This window comes from Alexandromys fortis, unplaced genomic scaffold (assembly GCF_014885135.2).
Source record: "Alexandromys fortis isolate MF-2015 unplaced genomic scaffold, M_Fortis_MF-2015_v1.1 scaffold_138, whole genome shotgun sequence".
Classification (NCBI taxonomy): domain Eukaryota; kingdom Metazoa; phylum Chordata; class Mammalia; order Rodentia; family Cricetidae; genus Alexandromys; species Alexandromys fortis.
The window spans coordinates 2,960,232-2,976,997 of record NW_026068034.1 but is presented as its reverse complement, the minus strand read 5'-3'; the positions used below and the strand labels follow the sequence as shown (position 1 = coordinate 2,976,997).

Here is a 16,766-nt window from a genome sequence, read left to right as displayed (position 1 = left end):
AGCTCATACAGCCAAATAACTAGCTTTACTTTAGTAGACTGCCAGGGACTGGATGGATTGAAATGCCACCTGGTTAATGATGGCCCATGGGACTTAACAGAAATCCCTTTGCCATGGAATGTAATGGCAAAAATGAGTCACTGGGTTGGAAAAAAAAATGTAAGAAAGACAAAGAGAGGGAGAGAAGTGGGAGAAAAGTTGAGTATCTTGCCTTTCTAAAACTAAGGTTTTATTTATTTATTTATTTATTTTATTATTATTATTTGTTTCTTTTGAGGTCATGTAGCCCTGGCTGGCCTCAAAGTCACTTCATATCAGAGAATGACTTTGAACTCATCGTCTTCCTCCCAGGTTTTGGGGTTTATAGGTATGCCCCACTGTACACAACCTAAACTAATATTTTGTTTCATTATTTATTTATTTGGTGATAAAACAAAACAAAATAAAAAACATGGTCACACAGAGCTTCAAGTTCTCTAAGTAGCTGAGATGACCTTCAATGTATGCTTCTCCTACCTCTACATCCCCCCCATCCCCCACGGCTGGGATTACAGAAGTGTGCCACCACACCCAGTTTTGTGCAGCTGCTGGAGACTGAAGTCAGGGCTTTCCACACTCTAGGCCACTGAGCTTCATCCGCACCCCCAAACCTGACATCATAAAAGAGTGTACATTTTCTTTTCATACTCACTTTTGCCAAGATGAATAGATATGGAAAAGACTGTAGGGCAAGGCATTCAAAGAAATTTCTCAGCCTCCTGATTTTCCACCAAGTGACATCATTGAGGGTGACACCAGTGTCTCTGTCCTCCCATCCATTAGCATCTTGTTGGGCCGTGAGGCAATTTCCTTTGTCTCGTGGTATTTGGTGTACAAGCCCGCCTTGCTCTAGCGCTCCTGGAGATCATTTACTACTTCTGGGATTAATAAGAGCTGCAAGTTTGTAGCTTCTTGTAAAAGTATTGCCACAGGATGGGGACAGACTCTGGTTTCAATCACTTGTACTTTCGAGAGAGAGAGAGAGAGAGAGAGAGAGAGAGAGAGAGAGAGAGAGAGAGAACCACATTTCTTCCCCTCAACTATGAGGGCTGACTTTGCCAGTCAAGGGACTAGGCTAGTCCAGGGATCTCTGTCCCTTTGTCTTGGCCTTTCTTATTGCTTGATGTAGGGTCTGTTTCTGAGGTTGGCTTGGAACTGGCTATTCGCTGATTCACGGGGAACCTCCCTATTTTAGCCTGCTGAGTGCTGGGATTGTGGGTGCCCTAGACATTGTTGGTTTGTTTGTTGTTTGATGGTCTGCAGAATCTAGGATCACATGGGTGAAAGGTCTCTAGGAATGCCTCTGAGGGATTAATCCCCGGGGGAAAGACTCGTTTTTTTAACTGTGCATGGAACCATTCCCTAGCAGGATTTCTGGACTGAATAAGATGGAGAGAATCGGCTGTGCACCAGCACGCTTTCATCGTTGGTGCCTTTCTTGATTGTAGATGTGTTGTGACTAGCTCCTATAAGCTCCTTCCATTGTGATTTTCCTGCCATGATGGATTTGTAACGTGGAAAGATGAGCCAACACAAATCCCTGTCCCCTGAAGTGGCCTCTGTCAGGGCATTTTGTCACCGCCACAGGATAAGAAACAGAAAGTCTCACACTGTAGATTTGGCTTTTGTTGCTATCTTTTTTCGGAGAAGAGGGGCATCCCTGTGCTTTTGAGGCTGGCTTGAAATTCACTATGTAGCCCAGCCTGCCTGGCACTAACAGAAATCTTTATCTTCCTGCTTCAGCCTCCAGAGTGGGGGGAGTTGGGGTGGGGCACGTGTTACAAGCATGCACCACCCTGCCCAGCTTGGTGTTGTTAACACGCCTTTGACTTGGGCATGACTTTACTGGTGTCTCTTTCCTGACAACTCCAAGGCATGGGCTATGAGACTGCCCTCCTCTCCATTCTAGAAGCTTTGGTCTTTGAGGCTCTAGGTTCTTTATCTGCATTTCCTACATACAGGACATGGAAGCTGACTGCAAACACAAGGTGTGTTTGATGAAAAGGTTTTCAGGTCTGGATCCTGCCCTGTGATTTGAGGACAGTTCCCAGGAGAGTGGTGACTGTATTGTGCAGTGGAGTTGCCTAGGTTGACCGGTCGAGTTTCCTGTGATGGACAGGCAGTGTCTAGGAAGTGGCAGGTAAGTTGCCTAGGATGGCCAGGAGAGTCTCCTGTGACGGACAGGCAGTGTCCGTGTTGAGCTACATGGATAAGGGCTTGCACACCATGGTGCCAGAGGATTCAGAGTGAGGATGTTTCCTGAACACATCTCAGTGCAAGCATCTTGTAGTCCCCTCAGCAGGGCATCATCTTGGCCCACACTAAAGTGATCTAACAGAGCCTTTGAAGTGGAAGCAACAGAAATGGGACACAGGGAGAGCAGGGCCATAGCTACTCTTCTGTCCAGTCTGGTTAACATTGCAGCGTTTGTGCCAACAAAGGAATGCTAAAATATATAGCCCCTTTTGCTAACTGAACACACTCCAGGGGTCCAGATTTTCTCCATATATTTGTCTGTGTTTTCAGAGATGGTGACCCCTGGCCTGGTCTCTGGACTCTGCAGGGGAGCCCTGTGCTGCAGGGAGGTGCAGCCTGTGGTCACACCTGTCTGTATTGGTGAGGCTACACATCAAGAGGCAGAGGCTGTGTGCGCAACAGCTTTATCCCCTCTCACACCTGGGACTCCCCAGAGCTGCTGAAAAGCAGTTGTGCAATGGTCTCTGCTTCATTATCATGTCCTGAGGCTACATGTCTGTAGGACCAAGCATGTCCAAAGGATTCAACAGGTATTGGCGATTCTTAGCAATAATAAGCTTATACCCAGAGCCAGATGGAGTCAGAGTACTCCAATGTCCTCTCTTCAGTCTGGGGACAAGTGAATAGACTTTGGACTGGAGCCAAATGTTCTCCATAAAACAGTCGAAGGCCAAATGGTCCCTGAGGTCTCTGCTCACCTACCAGCAACTGTGGTCTGTGCGTTCCCTTTCTCCACACACATCTGCTGAGCCTCAGCTATGTGTGTGGCCCAGATCCAACCTGTGACCTCAAGAATCCAGGGTGCAGTGCCCAGGTGGCTGCAAAGACAGCATTACATCACAAAACCTCCTCTGTGATGCCTCCCCATCTGTCTACGATACAGTTGGCCAGCTATGAGGGGCATGTCGAGAGCCAGAGTATGGAATTTGGAGTTAGGTAAGTGTGTGTATGTTTTGCAGATAAGAAAACTGAAGTGTGGAGAAGAGGCCTTACTCAAGTTCAGATAGCAGTTCAGCGGCTGCCTGAGATTAGAACTGGTCCCTTGATGCACTTCCACCCAGACCAGTTGCCTCCCTTCTAGAAGAGGAAAACAGGTCTATATTTACATCAGGACCCTGCAATTGTTTTCATTGGGAGAAATGCTGCATTTCAAGATTAAATAAAGCAAGCACCTTTGGAACAAGTGTAGAACATGGCTCTCAATTCTGATGCTGTCAGATCCCCTGGAGAGCCTCTCAGAAGCACTCATGGGAGCCCCTCCTCAGACCAATGAAGTGTTTGTGTGACTAGTGTCCAGCCAGGCTCTGTGGCCTGATGAGCCAGTCCACCACGCCACCAATGGCTAGAGAGCAAGGCTTCCAAACAGCGATGAGTATGTGAATCTGAAATTTTGATCAGCGTCTCAATTGAGCACATCCAGAGGGGCAGTTAGCAGCCCCTGTTCTTAGACTGTGCTTCCAAGAGCTGTTCCTGAGGGTACCAGGGATTCTGGTGAATCCTTTTGTCCTTGGTTACTGCATTCAATCTCTACCTCTCCACCATCTGCACCCTTGATTTTTCGGTTGTCTTGGCTCCTAGCAGCGTCCTTCCTTTCTTAAGCTGGCAGCACATGCCCTTCCAGGCTCTCCTCCTCCCTGCTGCCCACAGCCCTAGCGAGCTAGCTCTGTGCTGAACTAACTGCACAGCCTGCCTGTCTGGGCTGTTCTCACCTTTCAACCCGTGTCTTAGGACTCTAGTCCACTTCGCACTGCCCCAGTCCCCTTTGCTAACTGCCTCGAAGTAGGGTGCTTTCGGGTTTGCTTTAAACTGCGCTGCACCCAGCTCCGCCTGCTCTATAAGGAGTTTAACAAACAAAACTTCAAACTAGGCGAGCAAGGCCAAAAGCTGTAGTGGCTGTCTTCAGATACAGACGAACATTCCTTGGAGATTATGCATCAGGCTTTATGCTCTCCACATAACAGAACAAAAAGAAAAAGAGTCGATCAAATTTAACCAAGTAAGTGGTTATTTCCTGTCTGGACTTGGGGTTTTAAAGCCAGCTCAACACAGTGCAGTCCACCGGTCAGGAATAAGAGCTGCTAGGGGTTAGGAGTAGGGTTGGAAGTCTGCTTGCAGATCTGGTCCTCTTGCAACAAGGAGGGAAAGGTTGAACTTTCAGGTCAAGGTGGGGACTCCGGGTGTGGAGATCTCCTAGCCGAGGGCACGGTGGGAAGCACTGGGAGGCAGGCGGGAGTTGCCAGAGTTGAACTAAGTTGGCGCAGCCTTTCAGGTTTCGCGTCTCTCCGCGCCCACGTGGGGAAGGGGGCGGGGAGCGGGAGGGAGGGCAGGTCCTGAGCCGAGGGGCGGGTGTGTGTGTCTGTGTGGAGATTGAAGGAAATGAGACAACCTTTTCCTCCCACGGACTCAGTCTCCTCTGGAGTGTGCAGGGCTCGGGGAGTCCCAAGACCGAGTTCACGCGTTCCCAGCTCAGCCCGACTGGGAGAGACGCCCCAAATTGCTCTCTCTGGGGTGCACGGGTGCCGCAGTCACAGGGCACAGTCCCATTTGTCGCACCCCTCCCTGGGTGATCTGACCCCCCTCCCCGACTCAGTCCCCGGAAGTGTGCGCCTGCGGTCCCAGAGAAGGTAAGCTGCTCCCTCGAAGCGCGCTCAGGGTGCAGACACCCCAGTTCTACTGAGCGGGAACTCTTCAGCGCTCTTAGGATCGGAAACCTCGGCTTTGTTCCGGAACCCCCGTCCAGGTACGGGTCCTGTTTTCTCCTCCTGCTTTCTCTTCCTCCTGGCGTCTCCAGCCTATTGCTCCTCTTTGACTGGCTCAGACCACTCTCATCCCTCTGCCTCCACAGCCAGGCTTTGAGGAACCAGTGAGTTGCAAATCTGGGCGCTTCTCTAACTGCTCCAACTCCAGGAGCTTGACTGAGCCGGCTCGCCCGCGGCGGTGGCGGGCTTTGGTTTTGGGTTTGTTGGGGACCACCCACCTGAAGTCGGCCTGGCGTACACTGAAGTACTTACCTGGCTCCTCTCGGAGCCACTAAACTATTCGGCGACCCCCCAGGTCCCCGAGATCAGAGTGTACTGTGGAGTGCAAAGGCTGTTGGCGCCCCCTAAAGCCTTAAATGGGACTCTCTGCTGCTGGAGGGGGGGCTCACTCGTGCGGCAGCGCTTATCTGGGGGTGAAGGTTCTGAAGGCTGGGGTGGAGGAAAGCGCTCATTGCCGGTTATGAAGACCATGAGGAGAGGAAGGCTCTGAAGCAGGCGAGAGCGAGCCCCATTGGGTGGTTTCATTTTTGCTCCTTATTTAAGCTCGTTTTTCCCCCCAACATCAAGCCTATGGCAGGAACTTCTAAAAAGTCCTGACTGCAAAATGAAACCACGGAGTAAGCCGACTTGAGCCACGAAAGTTTGTAAAGGGCAAAGGGTCCAGCCTAGATTTGGATCCCAGCTGGTCTGAGCCGCACAACCCAAGTTCAGCTCTACAGATGGTTCCTCTGTCCAGTCTGAGCAAGAATCTGCCACTTCCTGCCTGCACACACCCGGGGAGACCAAGCTTTTGCCTTTTATAGCAAATACATAGCGATTCCATTCAGATCCAAAGTATTTATTTACTTCCCGCGGCTGTTTCAGCTCAGTAAAGAGGGTTGTAGCCTTCAGCAGCGTGCTTTAGCCCCTCCTTCCCTTCCAGGCAGGCAGATTTGTGTTCTGCCTCAGCAGGCGACTTGAGGTCAAGTCCTGTGTTGAGGAGGCCAGGTCATAGGTCAGGCCATTGGCCTTGGTGATGCCTCCCTGTAGCTGTGTTTTCTGAAAAGTGGACGATGGGCCAGGTGTGGTGTAGCACACCCGTGGGCCTAGCATTCCGGATGCTGAAGGAGGATAAGAAGTTCAAGGTCATCTGTGACCACAAAATGAGTTTGATTCCAACCCGGGTTCCACAGGACCCTGCCTCAAAATACCAAAATCAAGAAAATAGTAAAGACGGTAGAGTTTATTTTTATTTTGTTTTAGATTTATTTTATATGTATGTGCATGCGTGTGCCTGCCATGTGTGTTTTAACTGTGCCCCTTGAGAGATGTCTGGGAGTATCCGGAGGCATTTTTTGGCCATCGCTGCGTAAGTGGGGGAGGATTTGTTCCTTTGGATTGTTCAGGAGAGCCCCCTTTCCACAATGCAGTTATCCGGCCCACGATACTCAGGTTGAGTCACCTTGGCTTAGCGTATCAGTTCACAGGGAGCCGGGTGTTCAGCCCTCCTGCTTTCATCAGTTGGATCTTAGCTGATTACCCTAGCCCCTGTTCTCACGTCTCTCCCCTCCCATCTCTCCTGCACTGCAATCCCAGGGCCAGAATTCCATTGCTGTGTTCCCACCAGGCTGTGCTACCGTCCTGCCCCACACCTTTGTTTTTCCTCCATTGCTAACAGAAAGGGCCTGGGTCTATAGGTGTTTGTCAAGCATTGACAGCAGCCCCTCTGTAAACCCTGCGCCCGTCTTCCCAGGGTGGAATCTAACCTGTGACCTCATACACCAGCCCCAGACTTCCCTGCCCATTCTCACCCTCCTGCCTTCCAGCCGTGCTCCCCACACATCCCAGCTCCCTGTGGCTTTGCTCTTCTGACCTCTTGGAATCCTTCCTCCCCACGGTTTGGCAAACACTACATCGTTCTTTGGTCTTGAACTCGGTCTCTTCTGGATGAGGCTTTTCCACTCCATGTGACAGTTTCATGGTTCCCCTGCTGCCCTATCCAGTGGGCTGGGACTCTGAAAGTCTTACAGGAAGAGCAGTGTGCTAACCAACAGAATAACTGATCATTTTAAAACAGAGTGCCTGCTCAGTGGTGTGCTCACTTCATGAGTTTTGACTCTCCTGATCCTTACATCGTCTCTATAAAGTTCACACTGAGGCCAGAGAAGCTGCAGAGTTTGCCTAAAGTCACGCAGTTCATCAGTGGTGGAACCGGCATTCACATAAACATTTGAATTTTGGAACACACACGCTGCTCACTATGTAGGTAAGGGCTTTAGTTTGTATCAGACTCAGTAAACGTTCAGTGAATGTGAGCTGAGATTCGTTGACTTATTAGTGGGAACCTGAACCCACAGTTTTTCTTTTTAATCTGTACCACAGTTAGGATCTAGGACCGTACTGTTCAGATGGTACTGTTTGTCGGCAGCCCTGGTTTTCCTTCTCTTTTTATTTTTTTTTAATTTTTCGAGACAGGGTTTCTCTGTAGCTTTTGGTTCCTGTCCTGGAACTAGCTCTTGTAGACTAGGCTGGCCTCGAACTCACAGAGATCCGCCTGCCTCTGCCTCCCTAGTGCTGGGATTAAAGGCGTGTGCCACCACCGCCCGGCCTCCTCCTCCTTTGTGCTTAGTTTGCAGAACTGAAGAGTAGGGTATTGGCCCTAGTCATACCAACCTTGCTATAGAGCTTACGTGTGCTAGTCAAGTTTGGGACAGCACTCTTTGAGGGGACAGCATAGAGGAATGCAATTAAGACCCCCATTTGGAGGATCAGGCATGAAGGAAGGGACTCTGGGTGAGGGGGTGAATAAATGCTGGCTCTCCCTCCTTCTACATGGCAGACTACTCCTTCTCGTTTATCTATTAAAGGTAAAATTTGTTAAGGAATTTATTAAGAGTGCCCACTGCTGACGCTGGATACTAGGTTACAGCTGGTCACTTCACCAGCTTAGAATCCTGTTTCCCTCAAAGCAGCCGTGGCTTTGCAAGCCAGATCCACTCTTTTCTGGTTCCTGGGCCTTGCTGTGTTGGGCCAAGTTTGACTCCGTTGCCCAAATCCCTGCACATTTGTGTACTCTGTCTTCGCACTCAGCTGTTCCTCACACAGCTTTCTCATTCCAGGAGGCTGTTCCCTAAAGTTTAATGCTATGAGATCACCTTGTGTGGTGTGGTTTCGTAAGGGGTCTGGGAAACACTCTGGTGAGGGTGCTTCACAGGGTGTATCAGGGTGAGGGTTTTCCTGTTCGCCAGTCCACGTGAGAACTTGCAGTTTCCCACCCTAGACACTTTCTGTCCCTTGGCAATGCCCCTGCCTAGATCACTAGCTGCTGATGCCAGAAGCAGGTTTCCCTAGGCTATTAAAGATAGGGAAAAAAATCCAGACCCAAGATCTGGGTATCTCTTCTGTTTGACATTTGAATAGTCTGACCCCCTTCCCCCCAAAATAACTTGCTCAGAGTGGTGGGTGGGGAGTCAGTTGGTACCGGGGTCTCTGATGTCACTCCTCATTGATTCTTTCTCCGTGCAAGATTCTTCCGGGTCACTGAGAAATGTATCCTGCTGTTAGACTCGGTGCAAATCCCATTTGGCTTATGAAGAGATGTCTTGGTCCAGTGTTATGATCACTGCCTGCATCTTCAGGTGTTACCTTGTACTTGGAATGCTGGTGCATTGTGCAGCTAGGTGCTGAGTGCTGGAGACACACAGACATGACCTTTCTCAACTAGATCATAGACCTTGATGTGACAGACTTGTGATCACTAGATTGTGCTCAGTGAGAAAAATGGGTGTTGAATAGAGTCAGTCTGTCCTGCAAGAAGAGTCAGGAAGAAGCTTGCTGGGCTTGGGGGCAGGGCAGGGCCATCAAGAAGCAAACACAGGCCCAAGGCAGGAGATCATGAAAGGCCTCTGCAGATCTTTAGGGGTTTGCTGGGCACTGGAGGCCCAGAGATAGGTCTGAGGAGGTGTGGCTTGTCACCAGTCCAACTGTCTGTCCTGGTTTTGCAAGCGACAATGGAGTGGGCGGTCCTGGTTCAGGTGTGCAGACTTTTGAATGGTGACTCTGCCTCCTATCTCTGCTGGTCTGGTTTCCTCCTGGGGCCAAGGGATCAGAACCTAGTGGGTGGAGAAGGGACACTGTCTCCAGTAAGCAAAGAAAGCACAGTCGAAAGAAAGCTGAGCTCAGTAGCTCTGCATGGCTTTTTTGTTTTCTTTTCAAAGCCCTGGCTGGTAAACTGTGTGGATGGGCCCTCTGGAGCCCTGGCTTTGGAACAGTTCCCTGTATAGCTTCTAGAAGTCTGTGTGGATAGCTAAGTAATGGGTAAGTTTCTCAGACTTAGGGAGAGAGGGGCAGAGGTAGAGAGGTTGGGGAAGGAAAGCAAGACAGAGATTCGTGGAGAACGGAGAGGGTGAACTAGAAGAGATGGAGTTTGATATCCGGGCCTATTCTAATGCAGCAGGCCAGAGGCTATCAGGGTTGACACACTTCCCTGAGCCCAAAGCCTTTTGTGTACACTTACTGCATAGAGCTCCCATGGGTGACGGGCTCATCTGCTTGCTGACTGCAAAATGGATGGAGGTCCCTCTGCACTCTAAACTTGACTCTGTGCACCATTCAGCACCCCCTGGGGAATGCAGGCCCTTTTGGAGAGAGGAGTGAGCAAAAGCCCGAGTTATCACAGGAGGCAAACCTGCCCCACCTTCAGGATGTCCATAAGCCCAATGGGGAGATAGGAAGACAGCCACACAATGCAGGGGTAAGTGAGGGCAAGACAGAGGTGATAATGTAATAGTCCAAAAAGTGAATTTCCCCTGGAACCTCAAGATGAGAGAAGGAAAAGCCTGGGGCCCTGCTGCCAGCCACAGCCAGGGCAGGAACTGGTCTCTCAGCGAGACTTTATATGGTTCTGACGACTTATCAGGTCACCCCACCAAAGGCAGTGAAGATGGAGGACACGGGGCCATATCCTGACCAAGACTGAGCAGTACTGCTTAGATTTAAACCTAGATTTCACGTTAGCACCAGGGTGGGGAGTGTCACTGGACCTCTTTGCTTCTCTTCCTAATATCTGATTGGCTTTCATCTTTTTTTTTTTTTTTAACTGTTAGTTTTATTCTTGCTTCTGGCTTAGTGAGAGTGGATAGCTGAGTCCACCAGGGCCCAGGCTCTGACCCTAACAAAGCCAGTAATGGGGTCAGAGGAAATTTCTTCCATCCAGAGCTCAGGGGATGGAGGCAGGAGAGGGTATCTTCTTTGTAAGGTTATCTAGCTTACCCTGGAGGAAAGGACTCCTAGTTATTATAGGGGTCCCAGGAGTGGAGCTTTAGTTAGATATATTTGTCTCGTTGAGTCTACTCTCTAAGGGGTGTGTGTGTGTGTAGAGGGGGAAGGAGGAACGGAGGAGGAGGGAAGGAGAAAAGGGAGGGAGGGAAGGAGAGAGAGAGACCCATTCATAGCCAAAAGGCAGACCCACTACCAGATGCCAGCCATAGACTCAGCCATCCAGCCCAGCTACAGGCCATCTCAGGACATTATCTGACTATTAAATATAGGCTATGTGAGATCTTGTCCGTCCAACAACAAGAAAAAAATGACTGGGGGTGTTGCTCATTTTGTAGAGTGCTTGCCTACTTTGCCTTAACCGTTGGGTTCAAGTCCCAACTTAAACTATGTCATGTGAGTTTGGTGGAACAGGCCTGGAGGAGAATCAGAAGTTCAAGGTCATCGTCACCTACCTAATCAGTTCACAAGTTCAAGGCCAGAAAAAGAGCCAGCCAGTGGGAACAGCCATTTCCTCGGCTCCGGCTCCCTTTCCGGTCAGACTTGCCTTCTCTGCCTCTGAGAGGACTCTTTTACTTCTTCCTTCTCCTCCTGCCCCGGATTTGATCCCAGAGGCAGCCTGCACTTTGTCCTCCTGTGAGAGGAGGCGGAATTGCTGCTCAGCAGGGGGGCCACCATAAACTTGGGAGGAAAACAAGGCTTTCCCCAGAATACAAGGCAATGAGCGAAACCTCCCTTCTGCTCTGTGTTCTCCTGTCACAGGTCACTCAGAAGGGCTGTGGCCTGAGGGAGCATACTTCAGGGGATCTCTGTCCTGTTTGAAGAGGGATAATCACAAGGACTGGGTAAGGCTGTTCACCCAGGAGCTGGTACAAACACAGCCAGCTGTTTTCTTCCTTGCTCATCTTTTTAGGACAAGACAGGTCACTGCAGCCCTCAAGGAAGGGGCAGGTGGCACCTCTGGGGGAAGAAGACAGGCAGGTGAATTGCTTTCTCAAGGTCCATTGTCCAGTGTGCCTCTTGGCTGAGCAACCTCTAAGAGCAGCTCTCTGTGTTGGGTCCCCCGCGGTGCCATAGTGAACCCGTGCAAACAGATGTAACACTTGCAGGTGTGTACCTGTGTCCTGAGGGCACCCGCTGAAGTGTCCAGGTTCTTCTGTCCCACAGCAAAGAACTGGGCCAGGACACATGCTGGGAAATAGAAGGCAATGGTTTGTTAACAGAAGGGAAGGCCCTCCCGAGAGTGGGGATGGGCTGTGAGCTGAGGGAAAACCTCTGCTCAAAAGCATGGGGCCCTGTGAGGAGCAGTCCCTTACAGGGTGTTTACAGAGCGCTGACCTTCTGTCTTTTGTGCTCTTGCTGTTTCTTGAGTTTGTCATATTCAGCCCAGACACAGCTGTGAAGGATGGCTTTTATATGTTAAACTTGATACATCTTTCTCTGGTCTCCTGCTCAACTATTGGAAGGGGCTGGGCGCTGGTCCACTTCAAGGACTTGGTCCTGCCATCTCTCCAGGGCAGGGATGGTTTGCAGAGGCATTTCCCAGGGTTGCACCCTGAGAATCTTATACAAATTCTAAAAGTAACACCTCAGACATTGCTCTGGGAGGCACACAGGTGACAGTGGGACACCCGGCTCCCACAGATGGCTTGGAAGCCTTGGTGTGCTTGCCAGCTCAACACATGACCATTTGCCCACACCTCACACGCCAGCCAGCCTTTGGGCTAGGCCCTGGAAACAGATATACAAGGTGCTCTGTTTGCCCCAGAATTTAGAGACCCAGTGTAAGAGACAGATGGAGTCAGAGATAGGAATGTAGCATCTCACTGTCCATCCTGTGTATTGAAATACATTCTCTAGAAGCAAAGATTACTCTGCCAGTTCCTAAATTGCTGGGACCCACTATGAAGGAGAGTTCTCACATACTCCAAGGACTCAATAAGTTAATGTCTTCCTAGTTTGTTTTCAGTGGCTGTAACTGCATACCCCAGACTAGACATTTTATTATTATTATTTTAATGTCTTTTTCATACATAGTTCTGAAAGCCTATGAAGGCCTAGTGAAGGCCTCCCTGCAGGATCATGATGTTGTAGACGGCATCGTATGGCCAGACAGAGCGAGCAATCTAGCTTAGGGCTTGCTCCTTCTTCTTATAAAGTAACTCACGCAGGCCTAGGACCTAATCCATGACCTTATCTTATCCTAATTGGCTCCAAAAGGCCGCCTGCAAATGTCATTTACTTGTGACTTGAGGATTAGGTTTCTGATAAGTGAATTCTAGAAAACACATCGAAGCCATTTCAGATGTTCTAAGATGCAGAGAATGACAAAGTGCTCTGTGCTTCCTGAGGAGGGACACTTCACTGAGTCTGGGCAGCAAGTAGGAGGGTCCAAAGGGAGGGGGAGGAGAGTGAGACAGGTAGGCAGAGGGACTGATGAGGGTGCTGTGGTTGGGGGGGGGAGGTGGGTCTGCAAAAGAGGAAAGTCTCTATTAGGAAGGGTCTTCACGAAGTATCCGACTTTGACTTGGAAGGCACTGGGGAGCCCTGCAGGGTTTCACACTGGAGGCCAAGTCCAGGCATCATTGTAATGATAGATAGGCTGCGGAGAAGACACTAGAAAGAACCAGCCGGATGTCAGATGAGCAGCTTTGATGTCACTGTAGTGTGGGGTGTGTAAAGGCCTGGAATCTGGAGTCAGAGGACCTTGGCTTGCTTTCCTGCCTCCAGCACCCCGTGTTACTTGGGCTAGATGGTAAATGAGAGTGTCTTCTCTGAACACAGAAACTCTGTTTCCTCATTTATGGGTAGTATGGCTAGTGTTGGATTCTGTAGGACATTAATGTGTTAGCCGTAATGGGCATGTGATTAATTTCATATTGTTACTCTCATCCAGGCAAGAACTAATAAGTTTCTAAGACACCAGTAACGGGGGTGGAGAATTGGGCACTGACCCAGGAAACACTTGGCACTGGAGTCAACACGATCTGGTGACTGATTGGATGAAGGGCTACAGAAGGGCAGGAACTCATGATGACTGGGGCAGTTTGGCCTGGGCAACCGGGGCAAGGATAGTGGAGTCATTCATTGTAGAGGGGGTGGAGGGGTGGAAGAGGGGAGGGCCAGGGTGCAGCATGGCTGGAGAGGGCAGTGAGCTCAGTTTCAGACTGGCCAACTTGGAAGCGTCAGGGCCAGGTGGGGAGAGGTGTCTGGGCAGATGGCTTCATGAGTCTGGCATTCAAGAGAGGCGTTAAAGATTTATGAGCCAACTTTTAGTGAGAGGCAGTGAAGTCATATTATGTATCATTTGATCAGGGAGTGTTATGGGGTATGGGGAAAGGGCCATAGATAGTGCTTACTTTTCAATGTTTATCCAATGTTTATTTTGAGACAGGGCCCAGCATGACCTCCAACTTTCGGTACAACTGAGGGTGACCTTGAACTTCAGACCCTCCTGCCTCTGGGATTCCAGGTGTGTTTACCAAGCCTGGTATGTGGTTTATGCTTGGTAAACACTCCACCTATGGAACCACACCACTAGGTCCAGATAGTGCTTTTCAAGTGTGCTGTGCATTCTAAACCCTTGTAGAAGCAGTGATTTCTCTGTCTAGCCCCATCCTACTGTCACTTTCTAATAGTCACTCAGAGGCTTGTATTAAACTCTTGGCCAATAACTCAGGCTTACTACTATCTATCTCTTACATTTAAATTAACCCATATGTTTGTCTATCTTTTGCCACATGACTCATGACATTTTACCAGTACCCTAACACATCTTCTTCCCTCAGCAGCTGGCTTGCCCCTGACTCTGCCCTTCTTTATCCCAGCATTCTTAGTTTGGCTTTCTCACCTAACTCAATCGTGTTCACCTACTGGCCAGTCCAGCTTGTTTATTAAACCAATCAGAGCATAATTTACATAGTGTACAGGAATATCCCACAGCACCCTTGTAGTAATCTTAATTATGAGCAAAGAAAATCCATCAGGAAGGGGATTGCTGTAGAGTCTTTACTTCAGAGTACAACCGGCACCAAGGAGAACTCCTATTATTGTGCCTGTTTTACAGCTGAGTAAACTGAGGCACACAGGTGATGAGTGACTTCTCCATACAACTCTCCATGACAGACCCAGGATTTTCACCCAGCTTGTCAGGATCCACGCCTGCGTCAAACTGCTCTGAGAGCAGGTCTTGCTAGGATACCACACCGAGCTGCAGGAGAGGAAAAGTAAGACTCTGTGAAGGCAGAATTGGAAGGGGACTTGCAGAGAGCAGAGGACACAGGAGACTGCAGTGTGGGACAGAAGTTTTTCCAGAAAGGAGGGGCCGGCTGCCCAGGATCAGGTCAAGGCCACACAGGGTGAAGCGTCCTTTGACTAGGGGATTAGAAGACCTTTGAGTGCTGAGCTGGTGGGTGGGGTAGTGAGAAGGCTGGGGTGCTGAACAAGTGGAAGGTGCGGGAGTGCAGCTGAGCTGCACAGTTCTTGACAGAGCTCACCTGGAGGTCAGAACAGAGAGAAGGGGGGTGAGTTCCAGGAAGCCAGGAAGCTCCAGCACTTAGGGGAGAATCCCTAGGAATGGAGCGGGTGTGGGAAAGCCTTCAGGTCTAGCTCAGCTTATGTTCGCCAGCTGAGGATCCACACTGGAGAGGAGGTTTTGAATATAATGGATGTACGCAAAAATTCTCTCATGGTTTCTGCTGAATTAAATATCAGAGAATCCACATGAGAGAACCATATCCCATCTCCCGGGGTGAGCATCTCTTTTCTCACTTTCTTTTCCACAAAGGCCTCGTTTTTTTTTTTTTGTCCTACTTTCCGGGCAGCAGCCACATGCGTGGTGAGATAAGGAAGTCCTGGAGGGGTCTGCTGCCTGAGACCTGAGTGTGATATCCAGAATCTATGTGACCAGCACACCAGGGTGCTGCGAGCTTGGAATCCCAGCAATGGGGAAGTAGAGACTGAAGCGTGGATTTCTAGGGCTCTCCAGCCAGGCAGTTTAGCATACTAGGTGAATCCCAGGCCAGTGAAAGACCCTGTCCCAGAGAAAAAAAAGGGGGGATAGAAAAGGTGGGCAGCACTCGAGGTGCTGACTTTGGGCCTCCACACACACGTGTGCCCATGCTTAAACACACACAAACACAAAAAAGCCCGGGGTGGGCGTTTCAAGCACCCTTCTATTCACAGGTGGAGCACAGAAGCTTTCTCTCACCATGCCCAGGGGAGAGTCATTGCTTGTAGAATCCAGACAGGTAATGTTCAGGGGCAGTGTACTACCCCCGCCTCCACCAGCTCCTGAGGTTTGCCCTCCGAAGAGTCATCAAGGTACCATGACATGCTGGGGTGCCCTGTCCTCTGTGGGAGCAGGTGCCTGCTCTGTAGATGTTAGGGAGGTGAGAGTGATAACTGGTGTAGACCTTGAGGAGGAAGGAGGGGATCCTTAGGGACCCCAGCCCTGGGAGAATTATGGAGTGTGACTTTCAGTGCACCTGCTTCGAATGACCCCGGGTGATTTGACTTCTGGCGTTTAAGTTTGTCATATGAGAAAATCTAGTTCCTTGCTAGGCTTTGCTGCTGGGCACAGGAACACAGACTCAACGGGCCTTCCGAAGTGACTCCCTCATCTTGGGGCAAGGACAGTTTCTGGGCTTTGGGAACCTAGGATTCTTTTCCTCAGACAGGGACCATGGAGGGTTAAAGTCTCAACTCAGGCACGGCTTTGCTCCAGCTCCTGATGCTAACATCCCAGAGGCTCAGGGCTAGAATTAAGATCTGCTTCCAACCTTGTAAATATTCTGTGGTTGAAATGGCATCTTTGCTCTTGGAAGTTTCTCAGTGAAAGTACACACCTTCACGGAGGCCTCTGACCAGCTTTCCTAGAGATGTGCTGCCCTGAATCCAAAAGGCCATAGGAAAGGGCTGTGGTGGGGGGAGGGGACGGAGGGGGTCAGGTATGCTTGTGTATATGGGAATGTGTGTATTGTATGTTTAGCTGTAACTGTGTGTGTATGTGTCTGTGTATGTGTGTGCAGGTGTGCTTGTATGGAAATGTGTATTTAGATGTAGCTGTGTGTGTGTGTTCAGGTATGCTTGTATGTATGGAAGTGTGTGTATGTGTTGATCTGTAGTTGTGTGTGTATGTGTGTCTGTGTGTTGTTCAGGTATGCTTGTGTGTATGGGAATGTGTCTGTGTGTTTATCTGTAGCTGTGTGTGATGTGTCTCTGTGTCTGTATCTATGCATCTCTCTGTGTATTCGTCTCTGTGTGTGTCTGTGTCTGTATATGTCTGTGCATGAATATGTGTCTGTGACTGTATGTTTATGGGTGTCTGTGTATCTTTGTATCTTCATACCTACAGCAACTTTTCTTCATTTTCTCCCTCTGGGTGTCAGAAAACATGAAGCTGGCATCTTTCAATGGTTGTATTTCAAACTTGGAGGTTTTATGGGTCTGTGGAGA

General features: G+C 49.7%; 1 long non-coding RNA gene across 2 annotated transcripts; it reads left to right on the top strand.

Moving 5' to 3' along the window:
- Positions 1-4,624: 4,624 nt before the first annotated feature.
- Positions 4,625-16,214, top strand: LOC126515344 (uncharacterized). 2 transcript variants are annotated; one of them, XR_007595824.1, is made up of 4 exons: positions 4,625-5,035; positions 11,073-11,155; positions 13,705-13,782; positions 15,495-16,214. It is a non-coding gene; the product is annotated as an uncharacterized lncRNA (long non-coding RNA). The 2 variants fall into 2 exon arrangements; XR_007595823.1 differs by having other exon boundaries at positions 13,705-16,214.
- Positions 16,215-16,766: the final 552 nt, after the last annotated feature.